The sequence below is a fragment of the Lissotriton vulgaris genome, chromosome 3_1, assembly GCF_964263255.1.
Source record: "Lissotriton vulgaris chromosome 3_1, aLisVul1.2, whole genome shotgun sequence".
NCBI classification, from domain to species: Eukaryota; Metazoa; Chordata; class Amphibia; order Caudata; family Salamandridae; genus Lissotriton; species Lissotriton vulgaris.
Genome location: NC_141689.1, coordinates 762,464,219 through 762,485,558, shown reverse-complemented (window position 1 = coordinate 762,485,558; position 21,340 = coordinate 762,464,219).

Here is a 21,340-nt window from a genome sequence, read left to right as displayed (position 1 = left end):
ACAACCTTCCACATGCTTGAAGCAGGTGTAAGGATTGATACAGCATTGTGAGCATAGTGCCCCAAGAGAATTGCTGGAGCTGTGTTATACTTGCAACCGACGTCAAGGAATAATTCATCCAAAAATTACTTTGCAATTTAGTTTTGTTATTTTATAATAAGAATATGAAATATAATCTAACAAATAAAATAAATATTAATATTTATATTAAAAATATAAGAAATTAGTATAAAAAGAAAGACATAATAATTCATACATTTATAAATTATCATTTAGAAAACCTATGAAATTCACTGAAAAAACCATAGGTTTCACACATGTTATAGTTAGGAATTTCAAAGGTTTTGTATGAGAGAAATGTTCAGCTAACTATAACGTGTGAAAGCTATGGTTTTTTCAATGAATTTGCATGCTTTTTTAAATGCTAATTCCTAACTATATTGTGTGTGAAACCTATGGTTTTTTCAGTGAATATATACATATATATATATATATATAAATATATATATATATATAAATATATATATATATATATATATATATATATATATATATATATATATATATATATATATATATATATATCACTGAAAAAACCATAGGTTATAGTCGATATATAGTTAGGAATTTGCATTTACAAAACCTTGAAAATTCAATGAAAAAACCATTGGTTTTAGGCCATATATAGTTAGGGATTTGCATTTACAAAACCTTATTTTACTCGCATAAAACCATTGAAATTCCATATATAGTTAGATGCGCTAGCTATATATCGCGCACCCGCAATCCACTGCTGATGATGTCACATATTACATCATTCATGACATGGTCAGTGACATCACTGATGACATCACTGATGACAACTCAAATGACATCACTGATGACATCTCAAATGACATCACTGATGACATCACTGATGACAACTGAAATGACATCACTGACAACATCACAGATGACATCATTCATGTGTTAATACGATGAACCTCTACAGACTCTGATATATCCTTAGATACACTCAGTGAAAACAGACACTCACAGATTGTCACTCATCCATGGAGTTACTCATACACCTAGACAGTCATGCAAAGAATCAAACACACCTCCAATTCCTCAACTATACAGTTATACACACCTTACTTATTGAAACATATTCTAACACATATTTACTCTCTTATATAATCCCTAATAAAAGTTCACAATGATCCATACAGCCACTCACACATTCACTGGCTCTAATGCACAGTTATTTATATATGTTAACTCTCACATGTACTGTGTTTTACATATGTACTTACTTTGACATGTAGCACTGAGATATCCATTCACTCACCAATACACTCATGCACACAGTCAACCGCCCATACAGCTGTTTCCACATGCACTTTTGAAACCATACATCTAGTGAATCAACTGCTCACACATCTATGCACAGAGTCACACACCTCCCAGCCACTCACACACATACTCAGTCTCCCATACAAATACTTGAGCAACCAACCAATAACCCATATAGTTATTCATATAGCTACTGATCAACACATGCAGCAGTTTACAGAACAACAGATATAATGATGCACAAATTAATACAGTTTAATCACTAACCCATGCACTCAGTGAGACACATTTAATCACTCCCTCATACAATCAGTCATGCACCTACTAAATCCTTCATCCAGACATTTATACATCCACTCATTCTTCAATATGTAAGACATATTTTAACTTTACAGAAACATACAGTCACTGGATGTTGTGATCAGTGATGTCATCAGTGATGTCACTGACCATGTCATGAATGATGTAATATGTGACATCATCAGCAGTGGATTGCGGGTGCGCGATATATAGTTAGCGCATCTAACTATATATGGAATTTCAATGGTTTTATGCGAGTAAAATAAGGTTTTGTAAATGCAAATCCCTAACTATATATGGCCTAAAACCAATGGTTTTTTCATTGAATTTTCAAGGTTTTGTAAATGGAAATTCCTAACTATATATCGACTATAACCTATGGTTTTTTCAGTGAATTTCAATGGTTTTTTAATAGCAAATATGAAAAGCTTTAAAATGTCAAGTACGTGATAGATAAAAACATTTTCGTATTTATGCACGCTGATGTGCTTTGAACGCTGCAATCCCCCCTCCCCTCTTTTCTCTTAGTAGTACTCTCTCTTTGCAGATAGTGAACGGTAGTTAACGCAGACCTTTACCCCCGTTGTAATCCGTCGTGCCTGCTTGTCTCTCCATTTGATTGATTGTTATCCAAGCATTTACTGTTTTAGAATTGGTTCTCTTTGGATCATTCTCTATTTACAAACAAGCACAAAGTCGCAATACTCTGTATAGTCTTTGCAGATAGTGAAAAATTGTGTAAAAAAATAAAAGTATTCGAGCAAAATCAGTAGGCCACTAATTGGATCTCTTTTTGACCTCGCTAAAATAGAAATATTAGGAACAACCCTTCATGAGAAATATGAAAATAGTGAGATGAACTGAGCTCCACACCATGAGGGCTGCAAGACAGCTCGACTCCGTCACCCACCCCGCCCAAAATAACGACAAACCCTATGCAAATATTAAAAATATAGACAACACACCAGCAAAGAAACAGGGTAAAACATTTTATTAAATAACTATTTACATAACTATTTTATACTTTTTATTGCCCGATCCGGCTAGCTCAATCGATCGAGCATGAAACTCATGCACTCTGATAGCAAGCGTTGCTACTGATGCTATGCAGACCAAAACTGGTTTTCAGTTTGTACATTTTTCTAGATTTTTCCATCCAAGGTTGGTTGACTTTGTAGAACGATAGCTTCAGATTTTCAACATACGGTGTGGTGGCGCGGACTGGGAGGGGGCGCTTCGCTCCTGCCCCCTCCCCAAGTAAGATTTTCATACGTGAAAGTACGTTAATGGTTTTGGTCCCTGAGTTGCTTCAATGTCACTGCCATTCTCAAATGGCATAAGTTCTGGATGTTGGGTGCCATAGTTCAGAGTTCTGAGCAGCGCTTGTAACACTGTCTGAAGCTTATTTCTACCTACTGCAGCTTCACTATTCTCAAAGTAAGTGAGTGTCGTTTGTGGACCTGACTGCATTTGAAAACAATGTGATATGTTACCTTCCTAAACAGCTTGACGGAGGCCCCCGAGGGGCGGTGTGATGGCCATGGACTCGGAGAAGACGCTTGGCTCCGACCCCCTCCCCAAGTCTTATAGCACCGGTGTAGCCTGAGATCGCCCCCGACATAGGCGGCCGGCTCCCGGAGTCCGGCGGAACTTTTTGCCTTTTGATGACTCTTCTATTCTGGACCTTGTCCCACAATCCGTTTGACCTGAAGACACGCTGTAGTGGGGCGCCCCTTTACCGTTTTAGTTGCCATTCCGCTCGCTTTTGCTACACTGTGCCTCTTCCGCCATTCAGCTGTTTACCGCCTGCTCTTGCGACTACAGCGTCTCGCTCACCATGTAGTTGGTTGCTCCCGCTCTTGCAATGCAACGATAAGCGACTGCCACAGGACTCTCAAAATGGCGGCCGGCTCTTCAGATTTGGGCGTGGTCCACTAAAATGGCCCTGGGACACCTTGGAACTCGGACGCTTCCCTGATAGGGCTTGGGTCCCATTCTCGAAAGCGTCCCCTCAGCCGTGAAGATTCTACAAAAGTCTTGGGGGCCCCCGACTCCCGCAGGCTTCTGGTGGGGAGCGGCTGCCATGTTTGCTCGTGGAATGGCCACGACGGACCTACGAGATGGTAGTGCTCTCATGCTGACGCCAGCTTTAGTCTGAAACATCCAGAAACACTGTAGACTACCAATTCGATCAGTTCCGGTAGCACCCCAACATGAACCGGTAGAGAAGAACTTGCCCTCCCCTCTTTGACTGATGGTTCTTGTTGCCTGTCCCCTCTGTTGTCATTTTACAGAACTTTTTGGACTGCTGAAAGGGGTTGTGTTCCGAACGCTGGTTGGTGGAGACATTTTGACTATATTCTTGACCTACGTTGTCGCGTAATGCGTTATATGACACGCCGCGTTAGCGCACCCGGAAGTAATCCGAGGCGCGGCGCGCAGCGCGCAACGTAAGCATAACAGGTCATGTGACTTGTTAATAAAAAATTTTATTGGTTCATTTTACTTTTGTTATTTTAATAATGAAAAGCTTGGTCATATGACCTAAAAAATACGCTTTTTATTGATTTCGAACTTTTTTTTAAAAACATATATGTTATAATATTCCAGGCTAATGTACTTTCCCGGAAAATTTACAACTGTCCTGCAAGTAAAATATATTCCTTTTTTGAGAAAAAGGGCGTTTCTTCGTTCCATGACGGAGCCGTTGAGTAAAAGAGACTCGGCCTGCTGTCTTAGTCGCCGATATGCCTGATTATCAGATTCTTATCGATCACTTTATGTTGCAGAAGTGGAAAACACAACTGCCCTTGACCATTTATCTTTACTGCGTTCCTACATATTATACCTTTTATCCGTCATGTAATTGGACTACTTTATTTCACTTGCCTTTTACTGATTCGAAAACAGTGACTAAAAGTAAAAACTTTACCAATGTAAATACTACTACCATGTTTTGTATTAAAAACCTATATTGTGAAAATGTCAGTATACAAATACGGGCCTATAACCACGTGGGCCGGCCACGGAGCAAACTGGAATCGTATATGATGAGGAGACATTTACATTATAGAGGAACGTAACGAACGAGCCATTAGGTTGCAAGAACTAAGGTGTCTAACAGTTGCGGAATCGGTGGACGTACATTTTGTAATTAAAATACGACAGGGCCACTTACAAAAAAGTTATCTAGATATACATTTGCGTGCAAGTACCATGGGTGACGTTAATTCGAACTTTCAATAGTACAGTAATCAATAACACATCAGAACTTAATATCAATAGGGATGTCGAAATATTCAATCAATTCTCGTCCCCGCCCGCCATGAGCATCAAAACTGCATTCATATCTCGTGATATCAAGGTTGTTCAACTAGTACACAACAATGAGTTACGAGTCCCATTTATACCGGCGCCATTTTGGGCGAGGCCGGGCAGGTCCAAGATATAGTCAAAATGTCTCCACCAACCATCGGCCAGACCAGAACCCCTTTCGGCCCTTTATGCTACAAGATGGTGTCTTCCATTCAGAAAATATTGTTGGCAGCATTTTGAAAGGAAAGATAAACAGCCGTTCTCCTAGTGAGTCTCACATTGTTACATTTAGGAAGAATGTTGAAGAGTAGTATGTGGAAAATCTGAAGCCATTTTTCTACAAACTCTCAATCAGCCTTGGATGGAAAAAAAAATCCTGAAGAATGTACAAACTGAAAACCAATTTTTGTCTGCATAGCATCAACAGCAACGCTTGAGTCAGCTTTGTGTCAAGCCGCCATTTTCATTCAATCAATAGCGTCCCCCTGCACACATTCAGGGACCTGGTCGTGTCTTCAGATGAAACGCATTGTAGGACAAGAAGCAGAAAGGAAAAGGAAAAAAGTTCCGCCGGACCTCGGGAGCCGGCCGCCTATGTCATGTGCGACCTTTGGCCACACCAGGGCAATAGTGAAGCTGCAGCAGGTGCAAATAAGCTTCAGACAGTCTTACAAGCACTGCTCAGAACTCTCAACTATGGCACTCAACATCCAGGACTTGCCATTCGGATCTTGGCGCCTTGTGCTGGTTCCGACCTATTCACACATCGGTCCACTACTGACATCACCTCATAAGCCAACGGGGCACCCCACGCCGACTTTCGGCACAGCATTGTAGGATGGCCACACCAGTGCGGCAACTTGCTGGACACAACCTCGGTGCCATCCGGATCTTGGCGCGTTCGAGTCACAGTACCGCAAGAGTGACCGGAACTCAGCTGGACACGCCGTCTTTCGGCGCAGCATTGTAGGATGGCCACACCAGTGCGGCAACTTGCTGGACACCACCTCGGTGCCATCCGGATCTCGGCGCGTTCGAGTCACTGTACCGCAAGAGTGACCGCAACTCAGCTGGACACGCCGTCTTTCGGCGCAGCATTGTAGGATGGCCACACCAGTGCGGCAATTTGCTGGACACCACCTCGGTGCCATCCGGATCTCGGCGCGTTGTGCTGCCTTCGGCCTACTGTAGCCGCAAGTGCGGACGCAACTCAGTTGGACGGCAAGTGAAACGCTAAGGGGCGCCGCACTGCAGCCGAGGAGCCTCCATCTTGGGGGAGACGCACAGCCCCCACTGACTGACGCGACCTCACAGGCCAACGGGGCGCCCCACGCCGACTTTCGGCGCAGCATTGTAGGATAGCCACACCAGTGCAGCAACTTGCTGGACACTAACTCGGTGCCATCCGGATCTCGGCGCGTTGTGCTGCCTTCGGCCTATTCGCACATCGGTCCGCTACTGACGCCGCCTCACGTGCCAACGGATTTTCTACGCTTTTTGTAGCCCTATGCCGCATAACAGGTCATGTGACTTGTTTATAAAACTTTTCATTGGTTCATTTTACTTTTGGTTTCCTAAAGATAGAAGGCTTGGTCATATGACCTACAAATAACACTTTTCATTGGTTTAGAACATTTTTTTTTCCCAAACGATGAAAGCCCCACCTTGTTTCTGGATGATTCAGACTGAAGCTGGCGTCAGCATGAGAGCACCACCATCTCGTGGCTCCGTCGTGGTCATTCCGCGAGCAATCATGGCAGCCGCTCCCCACCGGAAGCCTGCAGGAGTCGAGGGCCCCCAAGACTTTTGTAGAATCTTCACGGCTGAGGGGACGCTTTTCGAGAATGGAGCCCAAGCCCTAGCAGGCAAGCGTCCGAGTTCCAAGGTGTCCCAGGGCCATTTTAGTGGACCAGGCCCAAAACCGAAGAGCCGTCCGCCATTTTAAGAGTCATGTGGCAGCCGCCTATCGCTGCACTGCAAGAGTGGGAGCAACTCAACAACATGGTGAGCGAGACGCTGTAGCCGCAAGAGCGGGCGCAACTCAGCTGGATGGCCGCCACCTGGGGAGGCCCGTTCACGCCGCCTCCCCCACGCCCCCCCCGGGCCGCCCCACGCCAATTTTCGGAGCAGCATTGTAGGATACCAAAACCAGTGCGGCAGTTTACTGGACATCACCTGGGTGCCATCAACATCTCAGCGCGTTCTGCTGCCTTGGGACTATTCGCACAACAGACCGCTACTGACGAGGCCTTCCCCCCGCACCACCCTGGACGCCCCACGCTGTTTTTCTTTGCTGCATTGTAGGATCCCAAAAACCAGTGCGGCACCCAGGTGACATCACCTGGGTGCCGTCCAGAACTCAGCACGTTGTGCTGCCTTGGGACTATTCGCACAAAAGACAGCTTCTGACCATTGTTGCTTTTTTTTGTGAAAAATGTTTAAATGTTTGTTACAGTTTTTGTTCCGTTCGTTATATTTAAAAGTTAATAAAGTTTTATAATCCTACTTAGTTGGAGTGTTATATATTTTTTTTAAAACGGGTGAATGGGGCCTTGAATCGGGTTATTGTCATGTGTGGGCTTTGCAAGTGTACTGCTACAGGATCGGACATTTCAAACTCAAATGCACGTTCTTTTTCTTACCTTTCCGAAGCATGGAGCGCAATAGCAGGCAGAGAAAGGGTGATGCAACTATTGAACACTGCCTGGCCTGGAAGTTGCTGGCAGTGCCCCCCCCCCCCGCCCGCTCCTGAAAGAGGACACACACACACCGCCGCCCCGAGTACTTCACAGATCTTTAAAAGACCATGCGCTTGTTCATGAGGCTTAAATGGTTTATCACCCCTTCTAGAACCCCTGCATCGACCCTCTGACGTTTCCTGGAAGAATTACCACGTAACACAATACCAAGCCTTGTCAGCTGAAACCCCCGAGGAATCGTGGGGCATATTATCAAGGGGGTTTATCTCCGCTTTTTTGGCTTTAAAAGCCAAGAAAGCGGAGATAAAATTATCTCCCTATTACCAAGCTGTCGCTAACACCAGTTAGTGACAGCTAAAAGGAGATAGCGACCATCTTGGGCCCCGCTTTGCATGTCAGTGATATTTATCACTAATGACATGCAAAGTGGGCGTGCCAAGATGTTAGCGACTGGAAACAGTCCCTAACATCGCTATCTCCTATTACCAACTTTTGGAGATATTCGCGCTAAGCGCGAATATCTCCAAAAGCTAACACCTGACCTGAGCAGTTCTTAGCCATGTTATCCAATGGGAGGTGGATAACATGGCTAAGAGCATTTGCTCGATAATACATGAATATCGCTGACTTTTCTGCGATATTCATGCATTGCGGCCGTTTTTTATCGCATTTGCGATAAACCTTGCTAATAGCAAGGTTTATCTGCGATAAAAATCAACAAGTTAGAGACAAAAATTATCGCTAGTTGTTGGTAATAAGCCCCCGGGTTTTTGCTTGCAGAAATCGGGAGGCGGGAGACTAGCACTGAAATCAGTAGTCTCACGCCTGAATCGGGAGGGTTGGCATGTCTGGATTCTCTACAGCTGGGGCCATAAACTACATCCGCAGGGGTAGGTGATGCCTGGGACCAGCCTGGCATCTAAAATGGCTGCCGTGCACGACAAAATTGTGGCATTGGAAAAAAGGCAAGATGGCGCAGACAATGTTTATCAATAAGGATTCATTTATAACAAAATATTTTATCGCAGTGACAAATTGGCGGTCAACACTTCCTGATTTCCATCGAATCGAACGTTAACAGACGTCACGCAGCAAAAAAAAAAAAAGCTCACGCACAGCCGCTGGAAGAGATGTATCAACATATATGAGCCTCCTCAGCCACCCTCAGGAAATATAGGGGATTAGGATACGTCTCCCGCACCCCCTTATACCTAGTAATTTAATTAAAACGAAGCACAAAATGGCGAATTCCCGTTTTGCTACCAGTTTGCGGCCCAGTTCGCGGGCCGTGAAGAGCTTCTACCGTGAAAAATCATTTTTTTTTTATTTTCCCCACGGGACCCTTCAATAACCCCAACAACATTCCTAAGGGGTCAAGAGGGGTATACCTTGCCCCCTTTCATTAAATTCCCCCTTCGTTTTTCACCTCTTCTTCTCTCTCGATCCTACCGAGAGATAAGATGGCGGCCGCTCCGGACTGTTTAGAATGTTGACAGACACCGGAGAGCCAATCAGCTCTCTGCGCGCAAAGTTCCGTTTCGCGAAAAGTAAGCGAACCGGAGCGCAGTCCGGAGCGCTGTTACAGATATATATCTTGTTTTGAACGTTAATTTCCCAAAAACTACTGGAGCACATATATTGAGACCTAGCAAAGGCACATCAGGATAACAGTCCCTACAATTTTGCCAAGTTTCGTGCAAATCCATTTAGCCGTTCGAGCTAAAAGTGAGTCCAACCGCCCTATGGAAATTAACATGGGAAAAATGCGTTTTGGGACCCCCCTTTTTTCTCGGCCCCCCCTCGACAAAACCCCCCCAAATTTTCAAGGGCTGCTCAGAAACAAAATGTGCCATTTTCCTGAAAATTTCAGCCGATTCCGTCCACAAACGCCAAGGTTATTAGACATAGAATTTTCAAAAATCCCATAGGGAATAAATCCTAACTATATATACCTACTGGCGATAGCCAGTAGGTAATATATATATATATATATATATATATATATATATATATATATATATATATATATATATTCACTGAAAAAACCATAGGTTTAACACCAGTTATAGTTAGCTGGAAATGTTACTGATATAAAACCATTGAAATTCCCACGTTATAGTTAGTTGGACTCACTATAACTTGCACGTGTAATGCACTGATGACACCATCCAGTGAATGTGTGTCTTTCAGATAGATAAATATGTTTTATATATGTATGTTAAGGTCGATGGAAGAATATTTGTTTAAATTATTGTCTTAATGGATGTTTTTTTTAAAAAAATAATTGGATATCTGCCTTATTAAGTGTATCTTAGTGAATACATATATTAGCGAGTGAAAGTAGGTCAGTCTCTCTGTCATCAGTGATGTCATGAGTGATGTCACTGACCATGTCATGAGTGATGTAATATGTGATGTCATCAGCAGTGCATTACACGTGCAAGTTATAGTGAGTACAACTAACTATAACGTGGGAATTTCAATGGTTTTATATCAGTAAAATTTCCAGCTAACTATAACTGGTGTTAAACCTATGGTTTTTTCAGTGAATTTCATAGGTTTTTTAAATGCTAATTCCTTTGTATATCGAGTTTCTAACCTTTTTTTTTTTTTTACAATTTGCTGTTTTTTTTTAAGTATTCATTTTTTTTATATAATTTTTTTCTTTTGCGCTCTGGGTGCGCGCTCCGGGAAGCTTTCAGCTAAGCTCTCCGGTAAGCTTTTCCGTGAGCTCACCTGAAAGCGCACCCAGAGCGCTACTGTCGTTCGTGAAAAAAATATGAATGAAAAGTTAATAATAATGGAAAACATTTCGTACCATACAAATAAAATTAGTTTTTTTTAATAAGGAAAATGATTATGCATTTCTGTAAAAGTTTGATGACGTCACTTCGGCGCGCAACGTAAGTGCCCTCGGAAGCGCCTACGTTCGCGCCGCGTAAACGCACGCAAAAGTGCCTACGATCGCGCCACGTTTGCGCCCCGGAAGCGCCTACGATCGCGCTGCGTGAACGCACCCGGAAGTGCTCCGGAGCGCGCAGCGTAAACGCGTCGGGTCATGTGACCCTAAAATAACACTTTTCATTGGTTGCTAACAGTTTTTTTTTACAATGAATGAAATCCCCACCCATTTCCTTCACTTCTTCTTTCACTTTTGTGACTGAAAGACCTGTTTTTTGCACCTGGATCTTTTGTGAATTACCATGGCTGCCAGAGAATCCAGCAGTGAAGATGAACCTGAGTTCATCAATGAAGAGCCTCCTACCCCAAAGGTGAAGGAACATTTCATATGGAAATTTTTTAAGTTTCCAGCAGACCAGAAGAAGGTGAATGCACCAAAAGTGGAGTGCAGGATCTGCAAACAGGTCCTGTCACGGGGTAACCCCCAAAAAAAGTACTCTTTTGGGAACTTTACGATGATCCGACATGTGGAGAGGAGGCACCCCCAGAATTTTGCCCGGGAAAGTGTCAGGGCTCTGGCACAAGAGGTTCCCAGAGATGGGGCCTCTACATCAACCGGAGGAGCAACTTCTTCTGGGAGAGAGCAATCGCAGGAGCAGGTGCCAAACATACAACCTGCATTTAACCATGGGGTCGTCAGATGCAGATACTGCAATCAACTCCTCACCTATGGGGAGCAAAGTGTCCAGCTCATGGTTCGAGCATTGGAGAACCATCGCTGCCCTTCCCACCCCTATTTTTTTTGTTTTCTTTTTGCTCCTGTTGAGCAGTTTCCATTCCCTGTTTTTGTTCCTGTTCAGTTAAAAGAAGAAAACCAAAAGTTCTTTTCAGAACTACCTCCAATTCTCATCAAAGAGCTATATTCTTAAAAAAATGAAGAGTAAGTGAAATATAGTGCATTGATAATTGAAAGGAGAATGAGTAAGAAAGAACAGAAAGATATGAGAGGTGAAAGGAAGTGAAGTAGGAGGAATGAAAGAAGGTGAGTGTTAGAAAAGAAAGTTATGACACAGTGAATAAACTGGAGGCCTCATTTCTGAAAAGTGACGCATCGCTACGTGAAAACAGCGATGCGTCACTTTTCTGGACGCACTCCTTATGACATTCCAGATATGTCATATTTAATATATGACTAATCAATTCGCAAGGAGTTACAGATATGTCAGTATTTCTGACGTATCTGTAAACACAAAAGTAACGCATTGCTGGAGTGCGTAAAAAAAGTGACGCAACTCCAGTAATGTGTCCTTTCACATGGAAAAAGCACCATGTGAAAGGTCTGCTGTGAAGCAGGCGCAAGATTTTGACGCAACAGCATCCTAAAAGTGACGCACTGCGTCGTTATTACCAAGCTTTTTGCGGGGGAACACCCCCTCTGCATGCATTATACCTGACGCTATTTTTAAAAAGTGACGCATCTAGGTACATGGGTCACTTTTTAAAACTCTGCGCCACATTATATCTGCATCAGGTATAATGTATGCAGAGGGGGCAATCCCTCGCAAAAAGCTTGGTAATAACAACGTACTGAAATCTATGAGATTTCTCTGCGTCACTTTTAGGATGCTGTTGCGTCAAAATCTTGCGCCTGCCTCGCGTCACTTTCATGTTTACAGATATGTCAGAAATACTGACGTATCTGTAACTCCTTGCAACATGATTCGTCATACATTAAATATGACACATCTGAAATGTCATAAGGAGTGCGCACAGAAAAGTGACGCATCGCACCAACAGTGTTAAAAAAATGTGCCTCGTTGCACTATATTTAAAGGACGCAACAGCATCCTAAAAGTGACGCAGTGAAATCTCAAAGATTTCACTGCGTCGCTATTACAAAGCTTTTTGCGGGTGAACACCCCCTCTGCATGCATTATACCTCACGCAGATATAATGTGGCGCTTGATTTTAAAAAGTGACCCATCTACCTAGATACGTCACTTTTTAAATATAGCGCAACGAGGCGCATTTTTTTACACCACTGGTGCGATGCGTCACTTTTCTGTGTGCACTCTTTATGACATTCCAAGTAACGCATTGCTGGAGTGCGTCACAAAAGTGACGCAACTCCAGTAATGTGTCCTTTCACATGGAAAAAGCACCATGTGAAAGGTCTGCTGTGAAGCAGGCGCAAGATTTTGACGCAACAGCATCCTAAAAGTGACGCACTGCGTCGTTATTACCAAGCTTTTTGCAGGGGAACACCCCCTCTGCATGCATTATACCTGACGCTATTTTTAAAAAGTGACGCATCTAGGTACATGGGTCACTTTTTAAAACTCTGCGCCACATTATATCTGCGTCAGGTATAATGTATGCAGAGGGGGCAATCCCCCGCAAAAAGCTTGGTAATAACGACGTACTGAAATCTATGAGATTTCTCTGCGTCACTTTTAGGATGCTGTTGCGTCAAAATCTTGCGCCTGCCTCGCGTCACTTTCATGTTTACAGATATGTCAGAAATACTGACGTATCTGTAACTCCTTGCAACATGATTCGTCATACATTAAATATGACACATCTGGAATGTCATTAGGAGTGCGCACAGAAAAGTGACGCATCGCACCAGCAGTGTAAAAAAATGTGCCTCGTTGCACTATATTTAAAGGACGCAACAGCATCCTAAAAGTGACGCAGTGAAATCTCAAAGATTTCACTGCGTCGCTATTACAAAGCTTTTTGCGGGGGAACACCCCCTCTGCATGCATTATACCTCACGCAGATATAATGTGGTGCTTGATTTTAAAAAGTGACCCATCTACCTAGATACGTCACTTTTTAAATATAACGCAACGAGGCGCATTTTTTTACACCACTGTAAATATATATATATATAGTTATAGTTAGGATTTTTTTCAATGTTAAATCTCAAAATTCTATTTGGAATAACTTTGGCACCGGTTGACGAATCTGCCTGAAAATGTCCTGAAAATGGCCTCGTCGAGCTCCGGTCCTCCCTTGAAAGTTTGGGGGGGATACGTCAAGCGGGGGCCGAGATAAAAGGGGGGTCCCAAAACGCGTTTTCCCCATGTTAATTTCCATAGGGCGGTCGATTTCACTTTTAGCCTGAACGGCTGAATGGATTTTCACCAAACTTGGCAAAATTGTAGGGACTGGTAGCCCGATGTGCCTTTGCTATGTCTCAAGATATGTGCTCCAGTGGATTTTGAGTAATTTAGGTTAAAAAAAAAATATATATCTATAGGCGCTCTTCGGTGCGCGCACCGGAGAGCGCTCCAGGCGCGCCACGCGACTTGCACGCAGAAAGCTGATTGGCTCTCAGTTGTCTGTAAACATTCGAAACAGTCTGGAGCGGCCGCCATCTTGTGTCTCGGTAGGATCGAGACACGAGAGGTGGGCAAAACAAAGAGGGAAATGACCATAAGGGGGCAGGGTAGACCCCCCCTTGACCCCCTAGGTTTGATGTGGGGGCTATAAAAGGGCCCTGCGGGGCATTTAAAATATTTTTTTTTTCGTTTTGCGCGGGGGAAGCGCCCGGTACGCGCACCAGGTAGCGCACCGGGGAGCGTAATATGAAGGAAATAGATGACAGAGTTTATAAAAAAAAGAAGCCTTTATTTAGAAATTGGAGGTAGTTCTAAAAAGAACTTTTATTTTCTTCTTTTTGTTGTTTTATATTTTTTTTGTGTTTTTTGAACATTTTGTACTTTTTTTGGCTTTTCAAAACAGTTTTATATTTTTTTTGTATTTTTTTAGGGGGAGAAACAAAAAAAGGGAATTGAAACTGGCTCAACTGGAGCAAAAAAACAAAAACCCCCAAAAATTACTTCTTTTTGGGGCACTTGTGATTATCACCTGCAAGGACGATGAGCTTTACGCTTTTTTCACCATAGGCGATAAGCTTGCCACATGCAGAACAAGTGATTTTAAAATCAGCAAATCTTGGCTGAATACAAGGCATCATCTCTGATGTTTCTGGTCCCGATGAAGTGGGTTGGGTTCTTTGGGAGGTGGTCCTTGACGACTGGGGGAGGTTACTGGCCAGTTCCCTGAACTCTGCACGAGAGTAGTTGATTGGGTGCTTTCGGGTCATATGACGAATCATGGTATGGTTACCAAATGAATATTTTTTGTTTGGGTTGCCCCGTGAAAGTTCTTCATTGCAGATTAGGCAAGTTACCTTGGCCGCATTCACTTTTTTTTTGCCCTCTGGGATTGAAAAAAACTCCCATACAATGTGTGGCTTGGGTTTGTATGGGGTATTTTCTTCAGGCAGCCATCTTCTCCTCCCCTCCTCCTCTTCCTCTTCCTCCTCCTCCTGTTCTTGACCACCAATATAATTTGGAGCTGGTCCTGTTGGTGGTGGTGGTGGTGGGGCAGATGCACCAGCTGCTGCTGCTACTGAAGCCATTATTAAGATCAAAAAGGTACAGAGATGTACAAACAGGTCTTCCTCAGTCAAAGGACAAAGTCAGAATAAGGAAAAAAGGTGGGGTCTTTCATCATTTTGAAAAAAACTGTCCTGAACCAATGAGAAGTGTTATTTTCAGGTCACAAGACCAGGGGCTTCATCATTATGAAACTAAAACTGTTATGAACCAATGAAAAGTGTTATTTTCAGGTCACATGACCCGACGCGCTTACGCTACGCGCTCCGGGTCGCGTAGCGTAAGCGCGTCGGATGTTTACATTGCGCGATCGTTTTCGCTCGAGTACTTCCGGGTGCGCTTACGCCGTGCGTATCACGCGGACGCGGCTACGCGATACGTCATGATCATGTTTTCGTTTGCGATATTGGCGCTTACGAAACGCTCCCCGGAGCGCGCCCGGGGGCGCTTTATAAAAGTACGCTTTTCGGGGCGCTCCCCGGGAAACGCACCGGAAGCGCTCCAAAGCAAAAAATAAAAAAAAAAAATGGGAAAAATTGTAGGGAGTGGTAGCCCTATTCTTAAGTGGTTTTTACGAAAATTAACTTTGATAAAATATATATTGTGCTACATTGGGCTATATATATGCCAAAATGTAGCCCAAATGTAGCCCAATGTAGCCCAATGTAGCCCAAAGATGGCCACCAGAGACCAAAAAATGCAAATGTAGCCCAAATATCAGCTAGATGTAGCCCAACTGTAGCCCAATGACAGAATGTACCAGAGTGTTCTAAAGAACAACTAGAGTGCTAACAGTCTTACATATAAACTGAGACTTATAGTTAGGAATTAGCATTTAAAAAACGTTTGAAATTCACTGAAAAAAACATAGGTTTCACACCAGTTATAGTTAGGAATTAGCATTTAAAAAAACAATGAAATTCACTGAAAAAACCATAGGTTTCACACCAGTTATAGTTAGGAATTAGCATTTAAAAAACCTATTAAATTCACTAAAAAAAACATAGGTTTCACATCAGTTATAGTTAGCTGGAAATTTTACTGACATAAAACCAATGAAATTCCACGATATAGTTAGTTGGACTCACTATAACTTGCGCGCCTGCAATGCACTGCTGTTGACGTCACATATTACATCACTCATGACATGGTCAGTGACATCACTCATGACATCACTGATGACACCATCCTTGTGACAGAGTGACAGACCTCCTTTCAGTGTAATGTAACCATTGAAACACATATTCAAACAATAGAAACTAACATTTTCAAAAAAAATGGAGATACCCATACCAGTTACAAAAACCAATTCAGTAATTCCACCATCTATATACACATCCACTCATACACCAACAGTTTTATATAGTCACTCATACATATTCTCACTCATCATATATAGTGAAACACATATACATCCTGTTACACACCGACAGTCTTACAAAAGTTACTCACAAACATACTCACACATGCAAATAAACTATTGAACATCCATTTATTTGCATATACAGCTATACATACATTAGCACATTACTTCTAAGGAAACTTAAACATACTTACTCTCTTAAACAATCACTTATAGAAACACATACTTATTTAAAAAGGAACTCTTTCAATCTCTCACTCTCACATATACTGACTTATATACATCAATGCTCATATATACAAGATTAAAACATATGTAGTTACTCATAAAGACACTAGTGAGACAGGCATTCACTCACTAACACACACATATACACACTCATCCACCCATACAGTCCTGCACATATGCTGTCTTCAAAAAACATACAAACAGTGAGTCAGTCACCAACCCATGCAGCCACTAATACACAAAGTGAAACACTAATACATATATTTTAAAATATAAAAATTACTCGTTAATATATGTATTCATTAAGATACACTTAATAAGGCAGTTAACCAATCAATTATTTTTAAAAAAACAACCATTTACACACTTATTTAACCATTTACTCTTCCATCGTCCTTTACAAATACAAATGTAAAACATATTTATTTTTCATAAAGACACACATTCACTGGATGGTGTCATCAGTGATGTCATCAGCAGTGCATTGCAGGCGCGCAAGTTATAGTGAGTCCAACTAACTATAACGTGGAATTTCATTGGTTTTATGTCAGTAAAATTTCCAGCTAACTATAACTGATGTGAAACCTATGGTTTTTTTAGTGAATATATATATATATATATATATATATATATATATATATATATATATATATATATATATATATATATATATATATATATATATATATATATATATATATATATATATATATATATATATATATATATATACATAGTATATACATATATATTACCTACTGGTGGTTGCCCTTAGGTAGTTATAGTTAGGACTTTGTTTCCATAGGAAAAGCACTTTTTGACTTGCCTATATTTTTGGCTCTGACTGATGAATCTTCTAAGTGCCCCAGTGATTTCATCAAGTAAGGGCCAACAAAAATGGGGGATGTCAAAAAAGTTTTTTTCCAATGTTAATTCCCTTAGCGATTTTAGACACAACTGCAGCCAGAACCGCTCAACAGAATTACACTGAATTCAACAGAAAGGTAGCTCTTGGCCCAGAAACAAAACCTTTTGTTATTTAGTGTAAATCCGTTCAGAAGTTTTTGACTTATTAAAAAACAAAACAGCTTTGCATATATAGGGGCACGGATCCTCTGAGGATCAGTCAGTGTCATGCTCAAATATGATTGGTTGCCAACACTTCAACCAGGATGGGTTGACAGCCATCTTGGGACTCAGCTACAGCCAAGTCCCAAAAAATATTGAAAAAAAGAAAAGGGCGCATGTTAGGAATGCCCTGACCCCCCAAGTGTGGTCCTGTATTCCCGCTGTGAGCCAGACGGAGCAAAAAAACACTTTTAAAAAAGCAATTGCAGTGGGAATGCGATGAAGACACTAATCTGCTGTAAACATAAAAAAAGGGGCATGGGCTTTGTGCTTGTTTCTCATGAAGCCTGCCGGTGGGCCAGGTCTAGGAGGCATTTATTATAAAAGGGAGTGACGCACGGGCCCCCTCCTAAGTCTCTATTAGCCTCGGGGACCAGTACCTCCTTATGGCTTTATTTAAATAAGGAAGGTGGGGGTGCACAGGCCCACCCTCAGGCTCTATTAACCCTGGGGATCACCACCTCCCTGGGGCAGGCAAACACTGTTGGGGGAGCCATGCAGACCCCTCCTCCCAAGCCCCGAGGGCCACCAACCCTCCCGGATCAAGGATGATTTTTTTAAAGAATGGAAGAGGGGCCTCATAGCCCCTCTCCTGAGCCCTTCTCAGCTCCGGGGACCACCATCTCTCGGGGGCCGGTGCACAAAAAAGAAAGGGGCTGCACTTCCCTTCCTGGAGACATACTTGGCACTGGGGACTGCCACCCCTAGGGCCAGCTACTGTTATGTCTTGGGTTACCCTCCCCTGGGACATAGCTGTTTTCTTTCACTTGACGGGGCACTAAAAGCTCCCACCAAGCAAGAGCAAATACTCCGGTTCCAGAGAGCAGAAGCTGTCAATGTGCTATCGCCCACTGAAATTGGAGGTTTCATCTCTTTTCCTGCCAGAAGACATGCAAGCAGGGAAGAGATGAAACAGATTGTTCTAGCACGGAAGGAGCTGCCTTTGCAGCAGCTCCCTCCATGCAGCAGCAATGCCAGCCCTCAGAGGAGGCGGGAACTAGCTGGGACTGCGGGGGCCTCAAGGGTCCCCCATGGTCCAGAGGGAAAAGAGAAGAAAGAGTCAAAATAAAAGTCAGAAATTTACAGAAAGAGGCAGAATAGAGATCAGAAGCTATGACAAACAGGTAGAATAAGGGTCAGCAAAGCACAGAAAGAGGCAAGATAAAGGTGTGAAGCAAGCAGGAAGAGGCAAAATAAAGGTCAGCGACTAGCAGAAATAGGCAAAATAAACATGAGCCATGAGCAATGAGCAGGAAGAGAAAAATAAAGGTGAGAAATGAGTAGAAAAAGGCAGTATGAAGGTCAGCATCGAACAGGAGGAGGTAAAATAAAGGTGAGAAATCACCAGGAAGAGGCAAAATAAAGATGGGAAACGGCCAGAAAGAGGCACAATAAAGGTGAAAACTAGCAGAAAGAGACAAAATAGAGTTCAGAAACCAGCAGCAAGAGGCAAAGTAAAGGTAAGAAACGAGCAGAAAGAGGCAAAATACAGGTCAGCAACGAACAGAAAGAGGCAGAACAAAGATCAGAAAGAAGCAAGGATAGTTATGCTCAGATTTCAGTTATTAACAAACAGTGACATTCAGCAGTTATAGTTAGTAACTATACCTTATGCCCCAACATAGCACTGCTTATGACCTCACATATTACATTACTCATGACATGGTCATTTAAATCAAATAACATCACTGATGACATCATCCTGTGACTGTAAGTGTTTCATAAATGTTTCTGAGACTTAAAGATATATACTAAGATACATCATAAGTTAAATTACTATTCTTTCTGTTTTAGTAATTAGTCATACTATTTCTAGCATAGATAATTTGAGTGGCTGTGTGACTATTAGTGTGTGTGTGGATGTCTGAGTGACTTCAAGGAGGTGTCAGTGATTATGTAAGTAGCTGTTTGGGTGAATGAGTGACTGTGTGAATTGCTGTATTGGTGAGGGAGGTTATGTGTGAGTGATTGTATGAATGAGTGAGTAGCTGTTTTAGTGTGTATAGGTAGGTGAGTGTGTGTGAATGGATATATAGGAGACTGAGTGGTTGTGTGAGATGTTGTAAGGGCGTGTGAGTGGTTGTATGGATGTGTGAATGGGTATGTAACTGGTTCAGGGGTGTGTGAATGGTTGTATGGCTGAGTGTGAGGCTGTGTCTGTGGCTAAATGGGTAAGTGAGTTGGTGTGTGACTAGCTGTATTGGTGAGTGAGTGGGTGGCAGTGTAAGTGACTGTATGGGGGAGTGTCTGGGTGTGTGAGTACCTGTGTGGGTGAGTCAGTGGTTGTGTGACTGAGTGGATGTGTTAGTGGCTCTATGGATGAGTGGTTGGTTGTATGAGTACTGGCATGGGTCTGTGAAGGGCTATGTGAGGGGTTGGGTGCAATGGGTGTTGCTGTGTGCGTTCCAGCATAACACCCAATGCTTTTTGACGTGCCCCAGATTTTCATGGATGGGTTAATCTGAGGTAGCGCCAAAAAACAACTTAAATCAAAAGCAGGCGTTATATGGGTGCAACTAGGAGAAATACTTGTAATTCTTTTGATTTTTGCTCTTTCTATGTATGCAGCATCTGCATATCATCCTTGCAATTCAGGCCCCATCGCACTATGATGCAAGGGTGTCTGTGTTGGTGCTAGGCAGATTTTTAATAGCACCAACAAAAGGGAAAACACAGGAGTGTGCCGTATTCTTGTAAATGCGATGCATCCCTGCATTTTTTAAATGATGCAGCGCTGTGCTGCAAAATTGCTCACAGCGCCATGCTGCACCATTTCCTAGTAAATATACCCCTTGCTGTCTTTCTACAATAAATTGTTACATTGGGCAAGAGTGTGGTTCTAATCTTTGGACAACTTTCAGCTATCGCCCTGAAGCCACAAACCAGGAGCAGAGTGCAGTTAATGCCTGTAAATTGGAGCTACTACATTTACGTGATCTCATGTCCTTTTGTAGCCCTCTCATATTTATCTGATGTGGTTGCTTGGAATTGTTACTGATATATTATCCCATATCACACACTTTGGTCAAGACAGAATCAAATTTAAAGTCACCTGGTTTTAAGGCAACTCTTCAGCAGTATGACATCCAGATACATGATGCCCAGTGTCTCCTGCATGGACATTAGGGAATGGACAATGAACTATCATCTTTCCCATCCATTCATCCATGCACTCACTCATTATTACTTTTTATATTTCACCTAACCATTAACACATCTATTCAGATATGCACATCGGTGTTCACCTGTTGACCACCCACCCACACACACGCATACATTCATACCTCCATTTATTCATTAATGAACTTAAACCATTCAGTCATTCACACATTCATTCATCCACACTTTGACTGATTCTTACACTCGCAATCAACTATCAATCAATGAAGAAATACTCATTTAAAAAAGCCAGACCTATTGTCTTCACCAATGCTTGATTAAAGCGGAATGTATTCATCCAAGCTTTGTCTTTAGCAACCTTTAGTTCTGAGAGTAATGTAAGCGGCATATTCAAACAGGCACATTCCTATTCATATCCAGTTCCGTGTTTTGCCGCAGCCAGCAGCCAGCCAGCATTCCAGCTGGTCAGTGTGAGCGTGTGAGCGGGAGGAGGGGAGGAGGAGGACGCCAGCAACCCGCCAGCAGCCAACAGCAGCCCTACG